Genomic DNA, 27,140 nt, shown 5'->3' with positions numbered 1-27,140 from the left:
ATTGCAAAAGTTATCGCTGTTTGTGTGAAGCCCGTTTCTCCAGAAGTCCCTTGCGGTGAACATCACAAGTCCTTGCAGATTCATCTAAAACCAATCGGATGAGAAAAATTATTTTTATTGATAGATAATCTCGAGCCGGATCGAAGCTTTTTTTTTTTTTTCAAAATGAACAAAATGGCGGCCTCAGGAAATATTTTTCAGATTTTCGGGAAAAAACCAACAGTTAATTGTTAAAAAAAAATCGAAATTTTTGAAAAAAAAAAAAAATCCTTCGATCAGGCACAAGTTTTTTATGTTTTTCAAAAGCTGTATAAATTTTATTTAAATCTACGTAGCGGTTTTTAAGTTACAGTGTTCACCAGTTTGAAAAACATAGTTTTGAGAAAAACGCATTTAAAGTTTTGCTATCGGCTCCGGAGCGGCCGAGCGCCCTTTGTTAATTGTTGAATAACTTGAAAAGTATTTGTCGGATTCACTTCAAATTTTTACACAATATTTTTAAAACATTATACTTTAAGAAAATTCAAAAAAAAAAAATCGATTTTTTGAAAATTCTGACTACCCCTAACCCCTTAACTTAGCGTTGTTGTGAAGTGTGTGAAAGTGTTAATATGTAGGAAATGGCGCGCGATGCATATTTGAATAGGCGGAATGCGCAATTTTACTAACAAATTTTTTAATAAGTAAAAATTTGCAAAATCGAAGCAAGCGGTAAACATTACAAATGGCAAAGTGTAAAAAATAACAATTTGCGCACTTTGACTTTGTCGTTTATTAGACTCAACAACAAAACAAACAGCAAGAAGAAAAATAACAACAAAATATGCTCGAGTATACTTTGACGTATCTAAGCAATGTAAACAACACAGTTCAATATTGTTGTCTTTGCCATTATTTCTCGATGATGTTCGATGTTGTTGTCATCGTTCATTCATAGAGACGTCTGCTTGCTGTATGTACTCGATTTTTCTATTACGTTCATAATAATTGCTAATGACGATTCGGTCGGTCGCTCTGCTCGGCTGCAGTCGCAGTTCATTAGTGCAGCCAGTCGATCAAGCGGCGACAAAAAGTGCACAAAATGAACGATGACAACAAAAACAAAAGAAAAAAACAACAATCATGCTGGTTAGGTGAGCAGCAGCAGCCACAGCAAAATAAAGTACGAATAAACGGTTGAAAAGTAAATAACGACAACAAATCAAAACAAAGCACTTAATAATTACAAGTATTAGCAGCAGCGAGCAGCAGGCGGCAATCGCTGTACATGCAGTAGTCATTGGTGGATGTGGAAATAAACAGCAAATGTGCGCAAGTAAAGTAAATACCCAAATCAACCATATCGATAAATCTGCAGCAATTTTATCAATTTTCGTGGCTGTAGTGATATCGATACGGTATATTTATGTATTTTGAATTCTTTGCAGTTATCACATGGAAGATGAGCACCAATTTATGATCGAATTTACAGAACTATACACATCTCTCAATTTTGACGATAAAAATCACAGATTATAAGAGTTAAAAAAAAAATGCCCTCGCTCTTATTGAAGTTTATGTGATGTATTCGTATGGACATAATTGGACCTGAGGCGATGTTTATGGTTATCGTTGACAACTTTTTTTTTTAATTTTCCATTTGCTCACTTTCCACCATTATTTTATGTAATATAAGTGTGTCAATTGGCAGAGAAGAAACTGTAGCAAGGTAAACAAACGAAAAACAAGAAGCTAAAGATACCATGGCGAAGTAGAATGTAAATAAATACATACATACACATCACCTGCGTTCACAATAACAACAGCAGCGCAACATATTGCAAAGTTTTGACTATCTATTTATTATTTAACTTTTTTATTTTTTACGAAAATGTAGCCAATACTACAATAAGAACAATACTATATAACTTAAAGTTTCAAAACTTTGTAAACATTTAAAAAAAAATCAGCAAATTTTCATAAAAATTGTAAACTTTTTAAACATAATTTTTGAAAAAAAAAAAAAAAAAATGGGGGGTAAGCAGTTTTATAATCTATTGAATTTTTGGTACAATATTGTGTCAGTTTAAGTGGGTCAGGCCTTGCCGAATTTTCTTCATATAAAAAAATTTCGAGTATTCCTTATGGGGAAGAAAATCCATAACACAACAATTTTGAGTCACTTTAAATTGACAAATATGCCACTAAAACCGAATGGGCTGCAAAAGTGCATGCCCAGAACTAAAAAAAAAATTTGGAAATTTTTTGAATATTTTTAAATTTTTATCAATTTGAAACTTTGAGTTATAAAAAAAAAAATACAAAACCGAATGGGCTGCAAAAGTGCATGCCCAGAACTAAAAAAAAAATATGGAAATTTTTTGAATATTTTTAAATTTCTATTTGAAACTTTGAGTTATAAAAAAAAAAAATACAAAACCGAATGGACTGCAAAAGTGCATGCCCAGAACTAAAACAAAAATTTGGAAATTTAGTGAAAATTTTTTGAATTATTTAAATTTCATATTAAATTTGAAGCCTTGAGTTATAAAATAAAAAAGATACAAATAGTTGAAACTTTGAGTTATAAAAATATAAAAAGAAATTAAATAAATAGTTAAACTATTGCTATAATTCGCGCTGCTAGTATTGTGAACAGAGGTGTATATATAGGGGGGGCCATGTAAAATTTGCTTTTTGAATCGGCTATAAAAAAAAAAAACGAATCAATATCTTTCCAATTATTTTTTTTTGATTTTAAAGATTGAACATTGTCATTTATGAATGAAAAATAATATCGTTCAAATGACTGCCACGACTGGCTTTACAGTAGGCCATTCGATCAACCCAATTTTTAAGCACATTTTCGATTGTTTGGGCTCCAATTTCACGAATGGCAACTTCGATTTCGTGTTTTAAAGCATCAATCGTCTCTGGATCGTTCGCATAGCATTTGACCTTAACGGCTCCCCACAAAAAATAGTCCAACGGGCTTAAATCACAGCTCCGAGTCGGCCAATTGATATCGGAATTTCGGCTGATTATTCGGTTTTCAAAAAAAACGGTAGCCAAAAGTTCGAGTGTAATTTTGGCAGTGTGACAAGTTGCACCGTCCTGTTGAAACCAAATATCGTCCATGTCATCCTCTTCAATTTTTGGAAACAACTCGTTGAGCATGTCACGGTAACGCTCGCCATTCACTGTAACCGCGGCTCCTCGAGCATTTTCGAAAAAAAAAAATGGCCCGATGATGCCGCCAGACCACAAACCGCACCAAACAGTGACTCGTTGTGGATGCATTTGCTTCTCTACAGTAACGTGTGGATTTTCTGGGCCCCAAATCCGACAATTTTGCTTATTGACGTAGCCACCGATGTGAAAATGAGCTTCATTAGAAAAGTAGAAGAAGACTCACCACTTTGGAAATAGGTTTTCAATATTTCCCAATTTTGTTCAAGCGTGTAGCTTCCGATTTCGTAAATGTCAAACCTTTAAGTAAATTATGAACACATTTGACATGTCATTTGTGTTACCATTCTCAAAAAAATAGGTGGTTCATAAAGGAAACGCTATATGGCCCACCCTGTATGTGGCGTAGACGATTTGACGAAAGTGTATTTTCGTAAACAGTGGCCGAGAGTGATGATTTTGCCGTATTATTGGTCCCTTGCGAAAAAACTTCAGAACATCAAATTTAAATAAGCAAGTTCTAATTCATTTTACGTAATTTGTTATGGTTTTAGCTTTATCTCAGACCTACGACCTATCTTTTCAATAGCATCATTCACTTTTTACTACATTTGAGTTACTTCGATTTAATGCAATTCAATTAATTTAATGTTTTTCGATTTTTTAACAGTATTTCATTTATTTGATTTTATTTATTTATTTTATCTTAACACATTACTGTTATTAGTTCAATCTTCCTTTGTTTGTATGCATTTACGTGTTTATGTACCATCGGCATATTATTTCCATCCTATCCTTCTCCTCAATTTTTGCCTTATATATTCGTATATTCGTTTCTCTCTATCTCTTATCAGAATTCTTGTTTTAATGCGCAGTGAAATGAGAAATTGCGCGCAAAAAATATATTTCGTAAACTAGAAGAGCACAAAAACTAAATCTGATTGCCAGTGACACCCTGTTGCAGCAATGACAGCTGTTCTAAGCCTCCCCACCATATTCCACGATTCGATAGTACCGACCCCAAGTACTAATAATAGTACGGAGACGCTACCATCTAAATCGTAGGCGCCATCAACGCCGTATACAGATATCGAGTCACACGCGCATAGCCAATCCGCAGCGCTTCCCCACCAACCAAACCCTACCTCCTACCTCCTCTTAAGCTTTTAACGCTTTTGCAAATGAAGCCGATGACTACGAAGGAAGCAGTCAAGCCGAAGCAAATCTTATAAATACTTTTAGATGCCGCACACACATTTTAACTCATAACTGGCCTAGGTTTGTACTTGTGTGCGTGTGTGAATGGCCAAATGCCAATATTAGCCAACCAGAAGTGAACTGACGGACGACTGTCGCGTCGGCTAGTACAACCAACTCACCGCGCGCGTATATACACACAACAACAGCAAAGTATGCTGTCGCGACTTTCCGCAAAGCGAATATGCAGATAGAGGAATTTACAAACAAAATACGAAATAAAATGGATCACGAAGAGCGCAAACACATACGTATACAACTACATGCAATATGTACATATGGTATCTCTCTTTGTAGTTACGAAATTGAATAAAATAAAATATAATATATTGCATGTACAAAAGATGGAAAGAGTAAAAACGGGGAGTCAAAACAATAGAACAAAAACAAAATCGAAACGTATGCACACCAGTAGTTGTTCCGTTGCCGCCACTTCCCCTTCTTTAATTTACCATAGAGCAGCTCCAACATACCAACAACCCCAGTTGATTCAGAGTAGAGGCAGTTGAGAGTATAAATGCAGGTGTGCGAGTGTGTGTAAATAGTGGATCTGATCATGAGCGATTGAGAGAATGAAGTGGAGCCATATTGAGAAGAGTTGTCAAGTGACAAACACTTACATTGAATAAGTGAATAATCAATTTTGTGAAAACCAAAAATAAACAGTAAGTAATTATAAGCACGACATTTCTTTGAAAAACCATAAAAAAGTTCTTAGTCACCGTAAGTTCTGTTTTTTAATCATAATGTACCGACGCACCGGCACGTTATTAAAAAAAAATTTACGATCAAATTGAAGGACTTGCATTAAAAATTTTGCAGATTTGGCTCCCAGGATAATACTCATTCAATTGAAAAAAAAAAATCCCGTCATACTTCTTCCTGAAGATTAGATCGCATTAACCAAAATTCTTAATGCTGCGGTCAGGGCAATCTGAGATAACTAATAAACATCTATTGAGATTATTTGGCATTATTAATAATTAAATATTCATTTCCATGCATTCATGTATTATTAACGATTTTTTTTCGACTCATCATTTCATATATCGAATGCGAACACGTACAGCCAAATTGCATTATTTGCCACAGAGCAAAACCAGACCTCCCTTAAAGTGATGATTCATTTCTAATTTATTCAATCTGCATGATAACTTCCAGGAAATTGGCAACTCTACCGGCTAATGGTTTAAAACAGCTGACCGACTCACACGCTGTTACTTACGACGTAGCCACGGCTATCGCAGTCGACGTTCACATTTTCAGCAGCAACAGAAACAGCTGTAGCAACAAAAGTAGACGTAAATGGCAGCCGTGATTCACCGCTTTACCCATCGACATTTCCTGAGGCAATGACACTAACAACTGCACCACAGCCATGAGTATTACCGAAAAACTACCAACAAGACAAGAGAAGTAAAAAGAAACACCTCGCTGCGATAGTTGGCGTTTAGCAACAATAAAAAATGGTTAACCACACAAACACTCTAAACCAACTAGGCCTTTATAGAAGATGTTTGGACCACATGAGAATCCATTGCGTGTGCAATGAGATGTGTTTGCAAATTTTTGCAAATCATATAAAAAACACGCTTTTCTATGATCAAATGCAACAGGAACTTACTGCGCTAAATTCAATTAACATTTGCCCTCTTATTAATATCTGTTTAAATGATAACGATGCCTTGTGTTTGATGTAGAAATTCTGTGTTTTAATTGTTGTTTCATGCTTCGCTCAAATGCAAGTACCATTTCGTAACTTTTTAATTTTTCATTTTGGGAGTCAAAGCTGTTGAAATTCAACAAAGTAAGTTGGGTATAACAGCCATTGAATTCTCATAAAAAGTCATCATGAGAAAGGGCAAAACACTAACACGTAAAGAAATCGCCCAGGTCCATGCCTATCAGGGCACTGGTATCAACAGCACAAAAATCGCTTTAGGAAAAGTTATCACAACCCGGTCAAACAAAAATAATCAAAAGTTATCTTCGCAACAAATATTCACTATTATTCGGAATGTTTTGGGAAAAAATACAACGGCATCGAAAATTGTAAGTGATTTAAGGTTACCAGGCCAACGTCGCGTGCAACAAATTTTAACCGATAGTAATCGACTAGTTTGGAAAAAAATGAAGTCAAAAGCAGCGTTTACGGAGTCACACAAACGTGTCATAGACCGATGAGTGGAGAAATATCATGACCTCGGACATGACACAAACCGCTGTTATGACTCCGGTTATATCAGCTAATGCTGATCCGTTCAAATTCGCTGATACCCTGTTAATGTTCTGCTATTGGCCACACCGCCCCATTTGTTTTTCGTGAAGGGTCTTAATTACTATTGGCATTATATGTTTTTTCTACCAAGCGAAACTTTGGAGATGGTTTTTTGATGGATTAGGTTGGTTTCAGTTACCACTCAGTTATGAACTCAGAAAATTACATACATTTGTTGTACAAGGTCTTTATTAACTTTATGGAGACGCTATCAGACACTGAAGTCATATTTGAGCAAGCAAACGCTGCCATACATGTCACGCGCCACCCGAAGTTGGCCGCAGGAAAAACAAATTGAAGTACTAGAATGGCCAGGCTATCACGACTTCTGACTTAGATACGATCGAAAACAGGTGTTGAGCGAACGCTGGAAGACATCAGTTTCGGATCACCCCATTCGGAGTGTCAAAATGCCGTTGCTACGAATCCAAACCGGAATTTTTGAGTGATAATAAATATCTGAAGGTCGCATTCACTATTAATTTTACGTTGCACACATTTGGGATGCTTTTTCCGAATATTTTTATTTATTTTAGAAACAATTGCTTTACTCGAATTTCGCATTTAAGTTTAATTTTTTGTTTTTGCTTTAATAATGTTGCCACAGTTTGTATTACTTTTAAATACTCGTAGATAAGATTTTTTATCACCTAATAAATATTGTTACAGCATATAAAAAAAGTATGTGTTTTAGAGTTTTTATTCAAAAGTTTTTAAGGAAAAACAAGACGTAATTTAATATTTACTTTTTTATATTTAAAATCAGAGTCACCTATTTTTTATTCCTTTTAATGTATGGTGTTATTTTAATTCTACTTAATATGTTAACGCAGTACAGGAAAGATGTTGTAATGATTTTTTTATTTTTTTAATATTACATCCGGCATATGTATGCCCACCGTAGCTACGAGTTGCTACTTGTTCCAAGAAATCTGAATAATAAATCGAAATGAGCCCAATCAGCAAAAATCCAAATTGTGGGCATTTGGCTTCAATTTTTGCACGAACCGTATTCCATAGGCACTACTAGACTACTTCGAGTGCAAAACCACTTCGACCTCATGGTCTTTTGTGGTATGTAAGCCAAGATCCTTACATAAAATTTTCTACGTAGACGAAGGACAAATCCCAACAAGTAGAGAACGACGCCAAATCGACATTTCGGCGTCTTCTCCATGAACTTCGCGAACAGATTTATTTTTTTTAAAGTAAATTTCCACAATTTCGAAGTATTCTTCTGGCGATAAATGATTAATACTGGATAAAAATGTTAACATAGTTTACCATTCTCAGCTGTCAAACCATAGTTCTCATGCAGCTAAGAAACAGCCGATAGTTTGAGCAGTTGATTTTAGGTTGAACTCAACTCGTGCGCAAATCTGAACCTGAGTTAAAACTTTCACCGATTTAGAAAAAAAAAAAATGTGTACATTCAACTCGAATTGGATGAATTTTCCTGTATTGAATTAAAGTGAGAGTAAATTATTACTATGTTATGTTATTCATGCTTTGAATATTTCGTATTTTAATTTGGAAGTATTTTTAGAATGCAAATATTATTGTATGAATTTCAAGATTTTTTTGGATTTTGCATGTGAAGTGGCCTTACGTAGAAAATTCACAAAAATGAGGATTACAATATTCAAAGCTTTCGTCACTCACTGGCTGACAGAATAATTTGAAATTATTACAATATTTTTTTAAATACTTGTGAAAATTGGGGAGTTAGCCCTCCTCCGTCTCCTAAATAGGTCGCAAAATTACTGATTTTATTTCTCTTCGTTCCATTATTAGCTGGACATGTCGGGTTTTATTCCAAAAATTTGTTCACAAAGAGTATATTTAGCTGAACCTATTTTACAGTCACCTTTAATTTGTGCATACTTCCTCTTCCTCTTCATTTTGCAAATAAAATACGCTTTGTTGCCAACCACGAATGGGTCGAGCTTGGTCAGTCGTATGTTAAAATGACATAATTCAATGTGAAAAAAACTAATTAATTACTTGCACACATTCAAATAAAAACAACGTAAAATGATGAACGAAAAAATGTAAAGAATTTAAGGCGCCAGCAACTGACCGAACAAATAATAGGTGCCGCCCTAGAAACGCCTCAAACACTGGCTGTGAGAGCGCCGTTAGCTCAGAGGTTTGTGTTGACAACTTGAAGTTAAGCACAAGCACACCTACACACGCATGTGTTATGGTGGCGAAGTAGAGAGAGGGAGAGATGATATTAAAGTTAATGCAACAAAAAATTCAAGTGTATGAGAAAACAACAACTATGTCTGCACATGTACATACGTTATGGTGCGTGCCTAAACCAGCAACAAAACCGTACGGTTAGTGGCAATGAATTCAATTACAAATGAAGTGTGCAAATCACATCAAGTAATTACGCTATTTTGGGATTTGTTTAAGTAAGCATTCTTTGGAATTACTTGCGCTCAGCAACAGCAAATAAGCTTTGTACACTTATTGGAAATACTTAACAGTCAAAGGCAGGGATTTCTTACAGGACGTCCTACCAGGGGTAATTTGTTTATTACTAACAAATTTTGTAGACTCAGGGAATATCTGGTTCATAAAATACGGTATAATTAGGAGCATAGAAGGTAAGGATGACGAAACAAAATTAATAAGTTTACGAAATCTTTGATCTTCGATCTAAGATATTGTATTGATTTTAACTCACGTGGAAAATGTAGTCCCAGAATTATTAGTTTTTACCAATATAAATTCTAAGCGTATGATATCAGTAATCATTTGAAAAATTTTGGCAGATTTGCATTGCACTGGCTCTTATAGCGTGAGTCAAACATTTTCTCCAATTCTAAACCTACATTTTGGATTATTGCTGAATAATTTGGACCTAAACTAACTGACTCATTCAAACAAAATTTAAAAAGGCAAACATTTTTTAATAAATTTGCGTTATTAGAACTTCTATGGGTACATGGTGTTTTTAACTATTGGTTATTTCGTTTAAGGGTGACCCCGCATTGGAGTGCCACATAGACCGCAAGTTGGGTCCGTTGTGTTGCCCTAGAGCTCATTGTATTGTATGATTTCCCCACCTAACCGAGATTTTTATTATAGATTTTGGCCAAAGATATTAATTCGTTTCGAAAATTTGATGAGAGATTCGATTTTCAGGTCCGGTTTCGCTTGACCTGAAAACTGAAGGTCGAAGTTAAGTACTTTTTTCGAAAGAGAAATATTTATGCCTCCAATAAATTTAAAAAATGTTTCTAATCAGATAAAGGAACTATTTTTCAAAAATAAAAATAAATAAAAAAAGACATGCAAGTGGAATATGTACAGATTAGGTAATTGCATGCAAAATCTAATCAATTAAGTATTAAATCAGATTAATTAATAGAATTTGATTTCGAAAAAATGTGAAGTATTTGTGGCTATTATTCAACTTTACTAGTAAGACTATTAAGACTGGTATGAATAAAAAATATTTTAAATTAACATTGAATTAGTAAATGAGTGTCCCACATATTTCCACGAGACCGAGCGAAATAGTTAGGCTTGCCCACAATTACGCACGCACACATCGCGACGAACATATTTTGTGCAAATTCCAATACAAATTGCATTATTGCATGCAATCAAAACTAACAGCGTGCATCATATTCTTCCCAATGTGTTGCAAGGCTTGACGTTATTGTCGGAAAAAGCTTACAAAAGTAATAATAGAAAAGCTATAACATAATATATATTTTATGGCTGTACAAAGTTAATCACACAATTATGTTTTCGAACAACTTTTTTACTAAATAAAAACAAATTAGTTTGGGTAAAGAGATATCAATTATTTTTTCCTAAAATTTTTGTGCAAATGATTTAAAACTGTTTTATGTCGATTTTTAGCTCCTGAGCGATGCTTCGACTATTAACATGCCGGTCAACTTCGATTATTTCTGTATCGACATTACCGACATTTTCTTTAACATCAAAAATGCCTGAACGGAATAGACGAAACCAAAATTGCACGTATGTAGTTGTTACAGCATCGGCATCATACCCACCATTCACAATTACAGCGGCCTGGCTTGCATTTACGCCTTTATCACAGAAAAACTGTAAAATCTACTTAATTTTCTCTTTGTTGACTTCCATTGTTAACACCCTGTAACTCACAACTGAATGGAACAATCAAAAAACAACAAAAATAATTTTTTTAGTGTGAAATATCACCTTGACAACGATTTTATTTATTATGGATTTTATTCAGGGCGCATCAAAAAATGACTCTGTAAGATCGTGCCAGATGACGACTCATCGAGTTATGGATATTAAAAAGTCAAAAATCAGGAAGAAACAATAAACTGTATTTGCTTTTCAAGGCGTAAAATCTAACAAATTGTTGATGCACGAAACACTTCGGAGCAAACTGATGGAGCATTCGACTTACAATCCTGATGTGGCAGCCAATGATATTGTCATATTTTCGCTAATCAAAAATAAAACGCCAAGTCAACATATTGCGACACCTGCGGAAGCGATCGATGCGTTCCAATCACATGTTTTGGCGCTACCACAAAAGGCGGTAGAAAAAGCGCTTTGAAATTTATTCAATCGCATGCAAAAGCACAAGTATTGATCTTTATGGACAATATCTTGAAAACCAATCAATAAAATTTGATTACAAATATTCATTTTTACTTGTCTATCTCATCAAACGCTCCGCAGCAATTAATTAGCATATTGCCGATTAGCCAAAATAACAAACAGAGTGTACAGAGAGAGTAGTGAGTGTACATTTCGCGTCTGTAAAAATCACTAACAAATATACTCATAACAGGGGCATTAAATTTCTAGAGCTTTCACCATAAAATTCGTTACTGACGAACTGACCTCGTTGTCGTCATTCAATTTGGAATTTTGCGCCTCTTTCGTGCAACTACTTGCAAAAAAATTTGTTCAAATACTCGCTGTCTTGTTTAACCGAAACTGCTTTATTTTTAGCTGGAATGCAACGGAGTAAGCCACGAAAATAGCTATATAAAAACAATGAACCAATAAACAAAACAAAAAAATACACAAAACAAAAAAAAGAAAACAAGAAACAGGAATTAAAAAAAAAAAAAACTAACTAAAACCACATCACTAATATAATAAAAGCAAAAATAAATTAAAATAAAAAACAAACGGAATACTAATTTTTTGTATGATTGTGAGTAATAAAATTAAAAAGCACGGAATGTATACATGCACCTAGATGTCTTCGATTCATTTATTTATAGATAGGTACCGTGCAGCGAATTGGGCTAATGCAAGACTAGCGGAGAACTAGGCCCTTTTAGGTTGCTACTAGTTGCCATTTTTTCACTCATAAATGAATGTGATTATGTTTTCGCCAAACAAGTTCACAGTAGTTTCTACACATTTACGTTGATATTGAGAAAAATAAATAATGCAGATCAATTGGTGTGGATTTTAGCTCATAAATGAAAATTATTTTTGTCTAAATTGATTAAACATTGATGTTTTGTTAACTATCATTAATTCTTTTGCTAAAGTTAAATTTTTCAACCAATTCATGGTGAAAAGATTTTTAGAGGTATACTACCTAGCAGACCGTTATTCGGCTCTGAGTGAATTTGACAGATATGCCGACGTCATTCGTTTTGTGTTTCACCAAGCTAAAGCTAAATTTTGTGAAATAAAACGGATGTACCATCTAAAGTTCCCCTCAAAAATTTTTTTTTCACCGTTCTTGACAAGCAAGCCTGGTATCTATCATCCTACAACTACATCTACTCAAAAAAAATTGGCCGAAAAATTTCTAAAAATTTAATGGGTCGAATTTCCATGCGTGAAGTTTTCCAAAAACGGAACAAAATCGACTACTCTCAAGGTGAACAATTACTGGTGGTGAAAATTATACGGCAAAAATTAATGAAAAAGATCATAGGCGATGCAGTGATGTAGCTGAAGCAGGGACGGGATTGGCGCCAAGGGTTGTAATGCTGTGTGTTTGGCGTGATAGGAAAGAAACGGTAAATTATGACCTACGACACAAACATTTTTTTCTCTCATGACAAAATGAGAGATTGACTGAAAAACTCGGATAAATCCGCCGTGCAGTTCTTACCTTGCACCCTCAGTCTGTAAACTCAAATGAAAGAGAGGCCTTAGTAATACCTTTACATCAATTTCTTGATCTTCACTATAATACAATAAATCTCCATCAATTTATTATCGAACTATTTGGACTAACACCTCATTGTAAATTCTATATCAATCGTTTGTGTGCCACAACTAAAGAATCATTCAGCCGATTAATAGCAAAGATTTAGACCATGTGGCATAACATTCGATAATAATATTTTATTAAAAAAATTGCATGAAAATGTAAATAAAGCTTCAACTTTTTTGTTTGAATAAAACACAAACGGTTTGACTTTTTTAACAAATTTTTTTTTTATTATCGAGTTTGAACATATACATTTAAGTATGAAATTCGATTTCTTTTGCATGACCACCGCGTGCACGTTTTACGAAGTCCAATCGTTGAACCCAATTTTCGACCACTCTTTCGCATAAATCGGCCGAAATTCCAGCAATTTCGCGTTCAATATTGGCTCTGAGCTCACAAATCGTCGCCGGCTTGTTACTGTAGACCAATGACTTCACATAACCCCAAAGAAAATAGTCTAGAGGCGTCAAATCACACGAGCGCGGCGGCCATTCGACCGATCCATTTCTGGAAGTAATGCGCTCATCGAACTTACTCTTCAACAAATCAATTGTAGCGTGTGCTGTGTGGCTTGTGGCCCCGTCCTGTTGAAACCACATGTCGTCTAAGTCCATACCATTCAATTGCGGCCAAAAATAATCGTTTATCAGGTCGCAGTATCGATTTTCATTCACAGTAACGTGGCGATCGTTCTCGTCAACGAAAAAATATGGGCCAATTACGCCACCGGCATGTAAACCGCACCAAACAGTGATTTTTTCGGGATGCAACGGTGCTTCAAGAATCACGTGTGGATTGCTTTCTGCCCAGTAACGCATATTTTGTTTGTTGACAAAGCCATTGAGCCAAAAGTGAGCTTCATCACTGAAGATGATTTTTTGGAAAAAATCTGGATCATTTTCGAATTTCAGAACGATTATTTTCATAAAAAATTTGCACGATTTGCAATCGTTGCTCAAGTGTGTAGCGTTCCATGATGAAATGTATACTAATGAAGTTTACAAATGACAAGCGAAAAATAAAAAATATTGCGTCGTTCGCCCTCCCTATCGGAAAAAAGTTGAAGCGCACCGATTGAAAAACGCTTTAAAAGGGATTAAGAATGTAAAACAATGAAAAAATTGCATCTAATGGAAATCACCAGATGTGGCTGTGCGAGAACAAAATCCTCTTGGCACCTTGTGTTATTTGTTGTTGCCGATTGAAAATTTCAAAATCATTTACTTCTCCACTTCATTTTGATATATGTATGTATATACACATGTGCATATTGTTTTTTTAATTGCACTGCGGTTCGTTACCGGTAGCATACATATACGAACAATTTGTTGTTGTAAATGCTTTTCACACCTAATCATCGCCAAACAAACAACACAAACAATAAGGAGTGTAAAAAGCCTTTGACTGGCATATGTGCGCGAGCGAGATAAGGCTAATGACCCCATGACAAGAGCAACCACTTTGGCAGAAGACCGCAAGCGGTATTGTGGCGAACGATGGCCGGTACTACTATTTGCTCACGTCTGCCTGCCCTACCATAAGTTCCCCTTACATATACAAGTATGCATATAAGATGAGTAAATATCCCGAGATATAACGTTATAGCAACAACAAGTACCCTACATTATTTTTTTTTTTTTTTTTGTGTTGTGCGGATGAGGGGGTTTAAAATGGCTAACACATGGTCAAAGCTGCTGTCGAAGCAATGCTATGTCCGGGGACTAAAAAACTCCCCCTAAATATTACCGATTCGAGGAGATTACCCTACCTAACGAAAGATTTTTTAAAGATTTTTTTTAATTTGGAATTTTTCATTTTTCCAAACTTAACTCTTGCTCTACCTTGACTCCTCTGTTATACTTATATTGCTACCACATTTTTTACTTAATTTATAATTCCTCTTTACTTCAACTTGTTTTTCGCTTTTTATTTTAACTTCTTCTGTTCTGAAGCTTTTTTCCAGTCTTTCATAAAATGCAAGTGCTTTCTTTCATTCCATTCAACATTTCACTGTTGTAAGCCTTTCTTTTGCTTCGTACGCTGCTCTCCTTCATTTTTTATTTAATATTCAGTTCAATACATACTTTGTTTTGGATATTTTATTTTGCTGAATCGTCTTAAATGGACGAGAGTTGAATCAACTGCCAGTCGCGAGCATTGCTGGTGCCATATGTATTGCAGTAGTGGTTTCTGTTTTTGTTCACTTATTGGTGCTTTGTTATCACTTTTCGAAGCCTCAGTTGCTGTAATTGTTTTTTTACTTTTGTTGTGTTACGCCAAACCGATCAGTCGTTTTGTATTATTGCCCCGCGGCTGAATAACGATTTATGGACAATAAAAGACGTTTAGGTTGCGCCGTAAGAGAGATCGTTGATCTTTTCGCAAATTCACAGCTGCTCATTATAAAATTTTACGGTTTCAATTCGCTTTGATGAGCTGCGCATAGTAAATTTTGTGGAAGACACCTGTCTTGTTGCGGATAAGGTTTGGTGGAAACTAGGCTACATATATACATATGTATGAATATATATACATACAAGTATGTGTGCGCTGCTTTAATTTTTAAATAAAAAGTTGAAGATTTGCTTGCATTTAGACTCGCCCTGAGGTACATAGTACTATTTCATTTCTCCTATCCAAGGGGTATACTCTCCCCAATTGACAGATAGTGCAATAAATAATAAAAATGCAATAAAAAGAGCAGTAAACTCAAATAAGGCAGGTACAACAATTTTTTGATATTTAGGAATGTTGTTAGTGACATATGAAAGTCTGGGGATGGAATTTACATATAAGTAATTTCTCTGAAAATTTAATTAAAATAATGTCCTCCCCTTGCGCTTACCACATACATTCCAATTCACTATTTTATTCTACTTCCGAAGTTCGTGATATCGAATAAAGTTTACGGCCAAGGACGTTCTGTTAAAGAGTTCCTGAGCGCGTTGTAGATACATACGTGTGTGTAATGTGTGCATGTCTGTTGCTACAAATTCCGGGCAGTGATTTTCAGCACAGTAAGATAGTTGATAAGTAGGCTGTTTTGCATTTACAAAGAACTGCTAAGTCAGAATATAGTTTGTATATGCTAATAATGTTTACATGCGACAAACCTCCTTAACTATACAGGGGTTTTCAAAAGGTAAGTAACCATTTCTTATTTAAATAAAACAAAGTATAATTCATCTATTGGACTGAAATTTATTCTAAAAGCTGTACGCAAGTTAAGCTTGAGTATGGAAATCGATATTGTTGTGAGCAAAGATTAATCTTTAGGAGCCATTTTCCTACTATTCTTTTTCATGTTCAAAGTTTGGCGTGCTAAATGAACGAGAGGATTCACTTCTTGAGTTAATTTGTTCTTACCAAGATTTTTACGCAAATTTCTCTATAATGTTGAATGATACATTCACTTCATAATTATGGAGCAAGCGTTTTTCAAGTTGATACTACTGACTCATAATTTCGGTAGCCATTTTGAATAACTTGCAATCGTTCGGGAACTCCACCATGAAAAAAACTGGAAGTTAATTACGTTTTTGTCAGATAAAAAAATAGATTTGAGTGCGCATTTAAAATTGAAATTGTTATGCCCCTATTGGGAAACCCATTACAAAGAAGTCATTATGAGGAAAAGTATAGCTTTTAGCAATGTTCATGTGAACCATTTCAGAGTTGTTTGTTCGATTATTATTCGTATTTTGTGGAAAGTAAAAATAAGAAAATTGTCTTAAAGCAATAAACAAACCATATTCAAATCGACAAGCCAGAAAACGAAATCGAAAATGAGGTTACATCCATACAATCTTTATAAAAATTTTAAAGAGCTTATACTATATACATACATACAGCCATGGTCATAATTATAGTAAAGCGACTTTTGAAGACGTTTCGGCTATTTTTCTTATTTACAAAAATCGTTTTACACTTTGCGCAAATTAAAAAAAATTTTAACAATACAAAAACTCACAAAAATTTCTAACTTTTTTTTTTGTATTGTAGAAAAAATTTGGATGTGCGTTTTATAGTCTATAAAAATTTAGTATAATATTGCACAACTTTAAAGTGACTCAAATTTGATTTGTGATTTTTTTTGCTATGTTTGCATTTTCTTTCATATAAAAAAAACTTCGAGCATTAGTTGCATGGAAGAAAATGTAAAACATCTTCAAAGAAAAAATCAAAAATCAATGCGAATTTTGAGCCACTTATAAAAAAAATAAATTAAGTAATAAAAACAAAAAAAACTAATTAAATTATTAAAAGCAAAATAATAAAATATAAATATAAATATATATTAAAAATTAGAAAACAAAAATAAATAAATAAAAATAAATAAATAAAATATAAAAATAAATAAAAGACTAAAAACGTATAAATAAAAAAAATATATAAATAAATAAAAGAAAATGCAAATACCGCTTCTACAAAAAATTAAACAAAAATAAAAGAAAAATAAAAATCATTAAAAAAAAAAAATTATAATGAAAGATAAATAAACTAATGGAAAGACAAATAAATTACTACTACAAAATTAAAAATAAAAAAATAAAAAGAAGTAAATAAAATAAAAACAAATAAATAATAAATATAAATAAAAATAATAATAGTACCTACATAAAAAAAATAACAATGAAAAATAAAAATAGATAAATGAAAAAAGAATATTGAGAATGAATATGAGGAATGAATGCCATTTTAAGCGTTTATGGCGTAGATATCCACTATTACCATCCTATGCATGTGACGGCAATATACGGCCACTACATACCTGCTCATGAATATCAGAGAAAATTACATAAGCAAGTACATATGTACGTATGAGTGCTTGGACTGTTTTAATGAAACAAATAAGCATTTAATTTAAATTAATAACTCGAAAGTATTTAACGAGTGGGCGGCAATCAGACAGATAGACGACGAATCAAAGCAGACAGCAGACAACTGACCACCGACACTGTCATTGGCACAAACTAGCAACCACCTTTTGGGGTGAGATTTCATAGTTGGGGCAAAGCAAGCAAGCAGGACGCATGGGGAAACTATGATCACTCGTTCGAATGTTGAATAAATTGTTTTTCTACGCCATTACGCTTTTCAGCAATATTACTTTGTTTTCACGTTATATTTCATTCATAAAAATTGCCAGCGTCCAAAACTTTGTATGTATTTAAATACTAAATACAACACGTTCGTTGCTGTGTTTTAGTATTTTCTTACGAAATACTGTTTCATGTGCAAACGTCGTTTTAAATGGATTTTTGTGGCGCAAATAGACACAGTTGAATTAAAACTGAATTGATTGCGCGCAATTATAATGAATGCAAATTTGTATACTTAAAAAATACAGACAATTTATTAGAAGAAATTTGCTGTAAATGCAAACACACAGCAACAGACGCCTCATAAAAATACTTGGTGTTTAGGTTAACAAAAATATTCATAAAATTTTGCATCTAAAAGCAAAGAGAGAATACAAAAGAAGATAAGAGCTAATTTTGTATGAATGAATGCCTGTTGTTGGACCACTTGATTGTAGTAGCGATTGTACACTCATTTCATGGGGTTTGTTTGTGCCATGAGCGTAGTATTGAAAGCGTAGTGCGAAATATGTTGTTTCAAGTGAAAATAAGGAAAAGTTAGGTAATGTTTTCGGCATATTTTTTCAGTCAAATATTGTGGGTGTATAGTGATAGCATTGCTATAAATCGTTATGCTTTAAATTCAGAACCTTTTAAATTTCACAAAAGAATAAAAAGAAATTAGAAAATATAAAAAAAATATAAAAACAAAAATAAAAAAATCGAGAATCATATTAGACATGAAGCATTAAATGTTGGAAAAAATGTATCTAATAGCGGTCGCTCCAGGTCAGGCAATGTTAAACCTCTGAGTGCATTTCTGCTATCAAAAAGTGCCTTATAAAATTAAACAACTGTGGTTCTCTCCATGCTGTTGCTGTTTGTAGAAGTACATCCCACAAATTCGGCCAAACATCCAAGATAGAGTGTACTCGTACGTGCCAATTACATACATTTCTGGTATGATAGACATTTTTTTATATAGGAGGGAATACTCAAAAAAAATTGCCTAAAATCAACACTATTTGGGAATTACTTGAAACTTGCATCCAAACCGAATGGGCTATTAAAATGTATACCTGGATTTTATCTAAAGATTCTGTTTGAAATTTATGATATTTTTAATTCTGATGAAAGTTAGCAGATATTTAAAAATTTTGCACAAAGTTTGAAACATTTCGTTAAATTATAACATTCGATTCGTTATATAATTAAAAAACAAAAAACAAAACAAAAAAAAAAAAATAACTGATATTATTGAATTAGTAAATAAATCGTTAAAACGTTTAATTTTCTTTTCACGCCAGCAATATATGTATTGTATGTATCATCCACTTTTGGTTTTGAATAACTGCTTTTTACTAGATAAGAAAACATTATTTTCAGTGGTGGACACCACGACAAATTACAAAGTTTTAACTGCGTTTTGTTCTTAATGTCTTTTTCCTGTTTTTTTTTTTTAATAAAACTATGATGCATTCTACAGCATAAACCATTAAAATTTAACAACATTTACCAAATTAAAAAAGAAAATTAAAATTTTTGTTCAAAATATTTTAGGAGACTTCCAGAAATGCAAAGTATGCAAATCCGAGTTGAAAGTGCAAGTTTCAGGTGGCTACCGATTCTCGCTGATTTTTGGAAATTTTTTTGCGTGAGGGGCAAGCCTTTTTTTCTAAAAAAAAATCGTATGCTCGAATTTGTTTGTCGCCACTCCCTAACATACATTTCTTTTTGCGAAATTTTGGTTTTAAATTTAACTGTAACATTGCCCCTTTTCTTTCCATAATATAATATTTAAATGATCAATATTATCAACTAGTTTAACTTTATTCGAAAGCTGTCGTTTGAAAGTCATTGCTTCCCTGAATTACCTGCTCATATTCAACAAGCTTAGTGGACTCCCAGTTCTAGTTGTTACAATGACTCACAGATACCTAAGATTATCCGATTAAAAGGAATTAATATTTTTTTTTTATCAGACAGGGATCACTCCGACTTCTACTACACTATAGTTGTCGCTTGCTGACAATGAGTAAGCAAATAAGAAGCAGTTTCATGCTCTCTGAACTCCATTGTTCATGTCAAGAAATAATGCACGTCAGACGATTGACTAGCAAAATACTTCTTAATATTTGAATAAATTGGTAAAAAAAAACAAGTTTTTATTTTACCAACTGTCAAACGGTATTACGATTATTTCGCAAGAATGAAGAACATTTCGTCAGATAATTCCATAGATATAATTCCATTCCTCTGAACTCCATTGTTCATGTCAAAAAAGAATGCACGTCAGATGATTGACTAGCAAAATACTTCTTAATATTTGAATAAATTGGTAAAAAAAAACAGGTTTTTATATTTCCGACTGTCAAACGGTATTACAAACATTTCGCAAGAATGAAGATCATTTCGTCAGATGATTGACTAGTGAAGAAAACTATATGTGAAGTTGCTATCAAATTTCGGCCAATGTTCTTAAATGCGGTATGGTAATTAATGGTTTCTTTTCTATTTTCTGGTTGCATGAATGCCAAAATGTTAGGTTAAATAAATAGAGGTTACGATACTCAACTCGACATAGTTTGAGCAAATCTTAATTTTCCAGTCATCAAGCTAAACGAGTACGAGGTACTGCATTTGGCGTATACGTTAAGCGACCACTGATTATTTTTTAAATGCCTCACTATAATATTAACCAAAAAACAAAACCATAAAAAAAAATTGTATGAATAAAATACAGCAAATCTACAAGCAATGCAAAAGTGTCAATTTAGCTATTTTTAATCGCTCATACGCTCAACAATATACATATGTTCGGTTGGCTCAGCTGACAATGTCTTAAAACTTATAATAGTTTCTTCTTCTTATTCTTCTTCAGAACTTGAAATACGCGTAAATCTATCACACTGAACGTCTATACCTCTCTCCCTCCACATAACCTAATACAGTCCTACCGCAACAGCAAGAACTCTGCATAGCAGATATTGATTCGTCACTTAATGAAAGGTTAAAAGAGACGAACATGAACCGATCAACGATGCCGATGCCGACGTCGACGATTCTCACAAAACATGTTCAATTATGAACGAAAAACAATAAATAAATAAAAAAAAGAATGTTTTGTTGCTTTGTTTATTTTATAGCACATGTGGCTTTGAATGTGTTTTTGCGAATTTGAGATTTACGTTTTTTCTTTTGCTTTGCTTCATTTCATTTTATCTTTGATCTTTCATTAACTTGATACTATTTCTTTATTTGGTTGATAAGGTAGGGAAGTGTTTATTTACTTTTTATATAGAAACGGCAGCGTGCGAGTGTGTTGAATAGTGAGAGTGACTGCTGAAGAGTGAGTGCTTTAGAGAAATTAGGGTCGCTCTACGCAACGATGTACAGAATGCAAAAATTTTCCCAACATTAAACCGCTAATCGGCTCACGGCGAAGCTGGGTAATCTACAGTTTGTTACTAGCACTGATTGACAAGATAGGCTGAACGACAAGTATGACAAAAATGTACTCGGAGGTTTACATGGCATATTGAACAGTTGCTTCGTAGAAATGTCACCAATTACATTATAGGTGAAATGGGGGGAATATAAGAAAGTAGCTGAAATGTGCGGCCGAATGTCTAAATTTTGCGTAAAACTAAAAGCTTTCGCTTTACATTATTAAAACACTAATTGGGGATTTGTTTTGTAAAGATACGTTTTTGAGAAATATTAGCTCATATTTTTGATGGAATCAATCGCAATAAAGCTTCAGCTTTTAACGAACAAGAATATTAGTTACTATAAAAATATTAGGAACTCATTTATTAAACTATGAAAGGAATTCCTAATGTTTTTAGCACAAGTCCTATATGTAAAAGCTGACGCAAAATTAACATCCTATTTTGTTTTTGAAGATTTTTTTTACAAAATAAAAAAAAAATTATTTTTACTGGTGGAAATATTTAAAATTAGAAATACTAAGTAAAAAAAAATTATTTTGAGTGGTAGAAATATATATTTTGGCCTTTACGCTTAGTTTAGCTTAGTTCACAAGTACCAAATATGATTGACGTATGCCGCTATTGGAAAATTATATATTCTGCAATAGGGTGACTAATTTTGCTCCGCCTTGTACGTATGTTTATATAAATATACATGTTTAAGCCTCTAATAAATTTCCATTTGAATAAAGGGTCATGGAAAGTCATGTTGATGAAATAGACAGATGCTTTATGAGGTTTGCCTTCGACCTTTGCGGCCTCTCAAGTTGATAAAACACTTTCAACAAAACCAAACCAAATACTTTCACCAAATCCAAATACTTGCTGTCGAGTAATTTCAACTAAAGGAAAAATTATAAAAAATTAATTTGAAAATTCCATCAAATAACTGAGTGGAGAGGATCTCAAGGGCTTATAGCGATATGCGGCGGGTCAAATACAGGTGTAACCTCATTCGTGATGTGCATATACGCATACTAAGTGGCAATGCAATTCATATTTAAGTGGTATGCAACCAGTCATGTAATGTGAATGTAATTTGAAAAAAGAAAATAATTACGAACAACACCATATTTCAAGCCCTTACGCATAGCTTGAAGTCGACTGTACAAAAAATATATACTAAAATATTAAGGTTGGTTGCTTTTCTGACAAATGTTTATATTTTATTTAAAATTTATGCCATTTTTCGAAAAAACGTACAAGTACAGCAATACTCCAAAGCTCGCCGGCAGCTAGCAATGAGTGAGCCCAACTACATACTCCTACTCATACAAGCAAACATTTTCATCGTTCCCGCATTCCCGTTAAATACATACATACTTACATATATTCATCTTCTGCTTATATTCATTCACTTTACTTGCTGAAAACGATCGAGCTATCGCTACGATGTGATAGGAGTAAGCGGTGTAGTAGTAGAAAGCCAGCGAAGAGTTCAATGAATTTATTTACTACTCGTAATTTATGAGTAGCGACGTTAACAAGCAAAAAACAACAACACAAATGGCTTATATAACAACAAAAGCCGTATGGAGAAATGAAAACGATTATTGAAACAATAATTGAAACAACAATAACAAGAACAATGAATCGGCGAATGACGAAACATGATTTGTTTATTTATTACAGCTTCTTGACTGTTACAACAATAAATCCACGAGCCAGCCGCAGAGAAAGCCCTCTCAATTTAAGTAGCGGCAGTGATTTGGCGCGAAATACCTTTGAAAGGTGTTAATAATTTTGTTATAAATACATTTTGTAGGCATAACAACTATTTGTTACAGTAATTGTTCATAAGGATTACATAATTATTACGTAATAGCTGTTTTTTATCGAATTTTAGGAATTTGGTTTCACCGAAACATGAAAATAACAACTTTTGATACCAGTAAATTCAATAGAAAAATGGAATGCGCCGAGTTTGTTATGCTTTTGCTTTTTTAAGAAGGCTTTATATGTCATTTGGCTAAAAATAGACTCAAAGCAGAACTAGATAAGAATGTACATAACGTTTCCGAGTGGGCATATGTATGTATGTATATAGCATAATGAAGTGAGAAAACTTAGTAACGATGCATACATATATTATATAGGGTGGTCCATCTAACTTTTGGAATTTGGCTATAAAAATAATACGAATGAATATTTTTCAATTATAACTATTTTTTAATTAAATTTAAACTAAATATTGTAAAAAAATAGTTCAAATTCTAACCAAACGTCGCATAATGCCCAGAGAATGAACTCTATTTACAATTTCACCTTTTCTTTTCTAGTACTCTCTAGTACTCTAACTCTTTAGGTCAATTTAAATGATGACCTGGTACTTTTTTAACAGAAAGTTAATACAGATAGTTAAGTTATTTCGGTTGTTATGCTAACAAATTAGTTCGTATGAGTTCACATTTATTATTAAATGACATTTTATTTTAGGTAAATTTTTTCTACTTTGTCGCATAGACGTGGAAACCTAATCAGCATATCGTAAAACGACGATTAAGATGTGGCGAGAAAACGGGCAGGTTTTATCAACAGTAAAATAAACCAAATGAACGACTCAACGATCGCACAGAAACACAAAACAAAAAAAAAATGAATATAAAAAATGCGTACGAGGCACTGACTGCGAATAGATTTTGCGGTGAAGTGCAGGGAAAAAATATCTACATAACTATGTATGCACACTTGTGCTCAAAATAATAGCACCGCGGCTTATGGCAAAGTTTTGACTACTTATTTATTTTATATTTTATCGTACTATTTTTTCATACAAAAATATAGTATACTACAACAACAACACAAAGTTTAAAATTTTGTGAAAAAGTTTAAAAAAAATTTAAAGTTCATAAAAATTTCACACTTTTTAATCCGAATTTTTAGAAAAATTTCAAGTATTAAATTGTTAAGAGGCTCAAAAAATTCGTTGATTTTAGACACATTTTTTTTGCTGGTACTCTTTTTTCGTCTTTTCCCTAATTGGAAGAAAATGCGCACACAAAAAAAAAACAAATAGTAATAAAAAAATAAATAAAAAATGTAAATAAAAATAACAAAAAATTAAAAAAACATAAATTAAAATAGTTCCAAAACGAAAAGAAAAAACAAAATTAATAAATAAAAAGTAAAAACGCAAAATGTCGCGCTGTTATTGTTGTGAACTCCACTGTATGCAAATATACATATGTATGTATAGTATGTTTACAACAGTACGGTTCAGTTCCCTAAATGCCAAATCGTATCGCATTAAAATATAGATAGATCATTAAACAACAGAATAGATCATTTTTAACATAAATATTTATACCTATAAGCGCGATTGCAGAAATTAATTAAAAGCGTTTGGAGAATGCAAGAGTTTTTTCGGAAAAACGTAGGATCTTTCACTAACTGCATAAAAAATTTATCCCCAAAGGATAATAGCTTTACGCTGCATTGAAGCTGCACATCACTGAGGTCTTGAAGAGAATTCCATTTACATAAGCGGAAAGTTCAAAAAAGGTTTAGCCCACTGGTAAAAGTAAGAGTAGCAATAACTGAACGACTAACTCCTAAAGTATGTAATAATGGGAGAAGCGTTGGTAGACGTGGCAGCAGAGGAAACTCAGCGGAGAGAGGGAGGAGTAGAAAGGGTACACAAGCGCACAAAAACTATCTTGCCTTTGGAGAATAGCAAAAAGAAACCGAATAAACCCATTTATAACACCGTCAACAAGAGATGGCAAAAACAAGAAAGCTTAGCTATACAACAAAAAAAAAAAGAAAAAAATTCCAATGCAACGGCTACTGCTGCACACACTTGAACAAACGTATGATTATATTCATACAATAACAATGAAGGCAACAACTACTCTAAAAAACAAGTAGCTTTTAGTGGGAGGAGAGGTGAGGTGTATATTATAATGCACCACTGCATTACACCAACAGACACACAAACATATGTATGGATGTATTCATATAGATATGTGTGCTTGTGTTTTCCGCCGTCCGGAACCCGTCCCTCTCTAACCATCTTTGGGCGCTCCTCAAAGCACGCTGATAATCGCCACAAAAGCCAATACTTGTTGCTATTTTTAGAACAGCAAAAACAGAAATAATCGAAACTGCGACGTTGACGGTGGTAAGCACAAAAACAAAAAAGTATAAAATACACAAACAACACGCGACTGAGTAGAAGTGCAGCGCCGAGAATGCAGTTGTAAGTGTTGTAACCCAGGGACAGTCGCACATACGCGCATAATAAGACAGACCGATCGGCTGCCAGACAGACACAACAGCAAAAGCAAAGCACACACACACACTCTAACGTACTGGTAGTCAATGCAACGCGGAGCATGCATTGAATGATGGAGAACAAGAGAACAAATAGAGAAAGAGCAGCAGCACAACGTCAATGCAAAGTGAGCAACCGAGACTGGCAGCTGAGGGAGCCACTCAGGAAAGCACAGTGTAATGAGAAGTTAACATCCACGGTGCTGTTGCTGTACGCTTTATTGGAAGCAATGGAACAAACGCAATAGCGACGTCGAGAAGCAGCAATTTCAGGGCAGTTTCTTGGCATTTCCAGCACATAGCAAAAATGAAAATAAACATGCGCCGTTCTACGCCTATGGCTATTGTGACTGTTGATTGCTCATATGACTGGAGGCAACTTCTCAAATCCTTAGGCGTCGTGATTTACAGCCATGTCGTGTGGTGTGCTGTGACGTGTTTCAATAACTGTAGTTGAAACTCTTGGTTATGGAGTTATTTTCGAAAATAAAAATTGAGATTTCACAGATATGTTTGCTTTGAATAAAAATTTGAAAAAAATATTTTTTAAAACCTATTTGATTACCGATTGGAGTGAATTTGTGCAAATGGGGTACTTCTTGGGTTAGTTTGTAGAACCTTGCTAGACGACTTCTTAGGGGTATTCATGGTTAAAGGCAGTCAAAAAAAAAAAAAAAAAAAATTAGCAACGACGTCTATCTTATTAGAAAACTAACATTAAAAACGAATTATTTTGTAGCCATTTTTAATTTCGTACATAATTTTATATCTACAAATTCCCGGAAATATGTTGCACAAGTTAATTTATAAATATATGAAGTTAACTGGAATAAATAATCGCTTCATTACTGTAATTTTGTGTAAAATTGTAATTTTCTTCGCCACAAGAGTTCTTCTGAAGTTCGCAAAAGTATAAGGAATTTTGTGGTTAAAATCAAACATCACGCTTTCGAGAAGAAACACTAAATCCAATACTGCCTTCTATGGGCAATGTACCCATTTTTACTTTTATTTATTTTTTATTTATAAAGAATTTTGGGAAGAAGTTGCCTTACGAAATTTCATGTTTGTAACTTTTCTTATACCGGAGATCTGTCTGTAATGGATGTTTGAATACCCAATAGTCTAATCCGGGTTCTTAGTGAATGAGAACTTTGTTAACAAGAGCAACATAAGAGATAATCAAAATCAGATGTTTTACAAAGTGAAAGTGTACAGGACCGCTAGCGAAAAAAAAAACAAATCAAAAATCAAGGCGATTTATGAGCCACTCTAAACTTACATTTTATTATGCCAAATTCAATGGGCTATAACACTGCATACTCGAATTTTTTTCTTATCCTGATAGTAAAACTTAGAGTTATGTGGTTTTTCTTGTA

At 33.6% G+C, this 27,140-nt stretch overlaps 1 protein-coding gene and 1 long non-coding RNA gene across 22 annotated transcripts in view; one reads left to right on the top strand and one right to left on the bottom strand.

Moving 5' to 3' along the window:
* Window positions 1–27,140, bottom strand: part of LOC128863876 (protein bunched, class 2/F/G isoform-like) — a 176,218-nt gene that overhangs the window by 94,879 nt on the left and 54,199 nt on the right. The gene's annotated exons all lie outside the window — the stretch shown is intronic.
* Window positions 3,902–5,852, top strand: LOC128863878 (uncharacterized). The gene is made up of 2 exons (XR_008454631.1): window positions 3,902–5,090; window positions 5,587–5,852. It is a non-coding gene; the product is annotated as an uncharacterized LOC128863878 (long non-coding RNA).

This window comes from Anastrepha ludens, chromosome 5 (assembly GCF_028408465.1).
Source record: "Anastrepha ludens isolate Willacy chromosome 5, idAnaLude1.1, whole genome shotgun sequence".
Classification (NCBI taxonomy): domain Eukaryota; kingdom Metazoa; phylum Arthropoda; class Insecta; order Diptera; family Tephritidae; genus Anastrepha; species Anastrepha ludens.
This window is presented reverse-complemented; position numbering and strand designations above follow the sequence as displayed.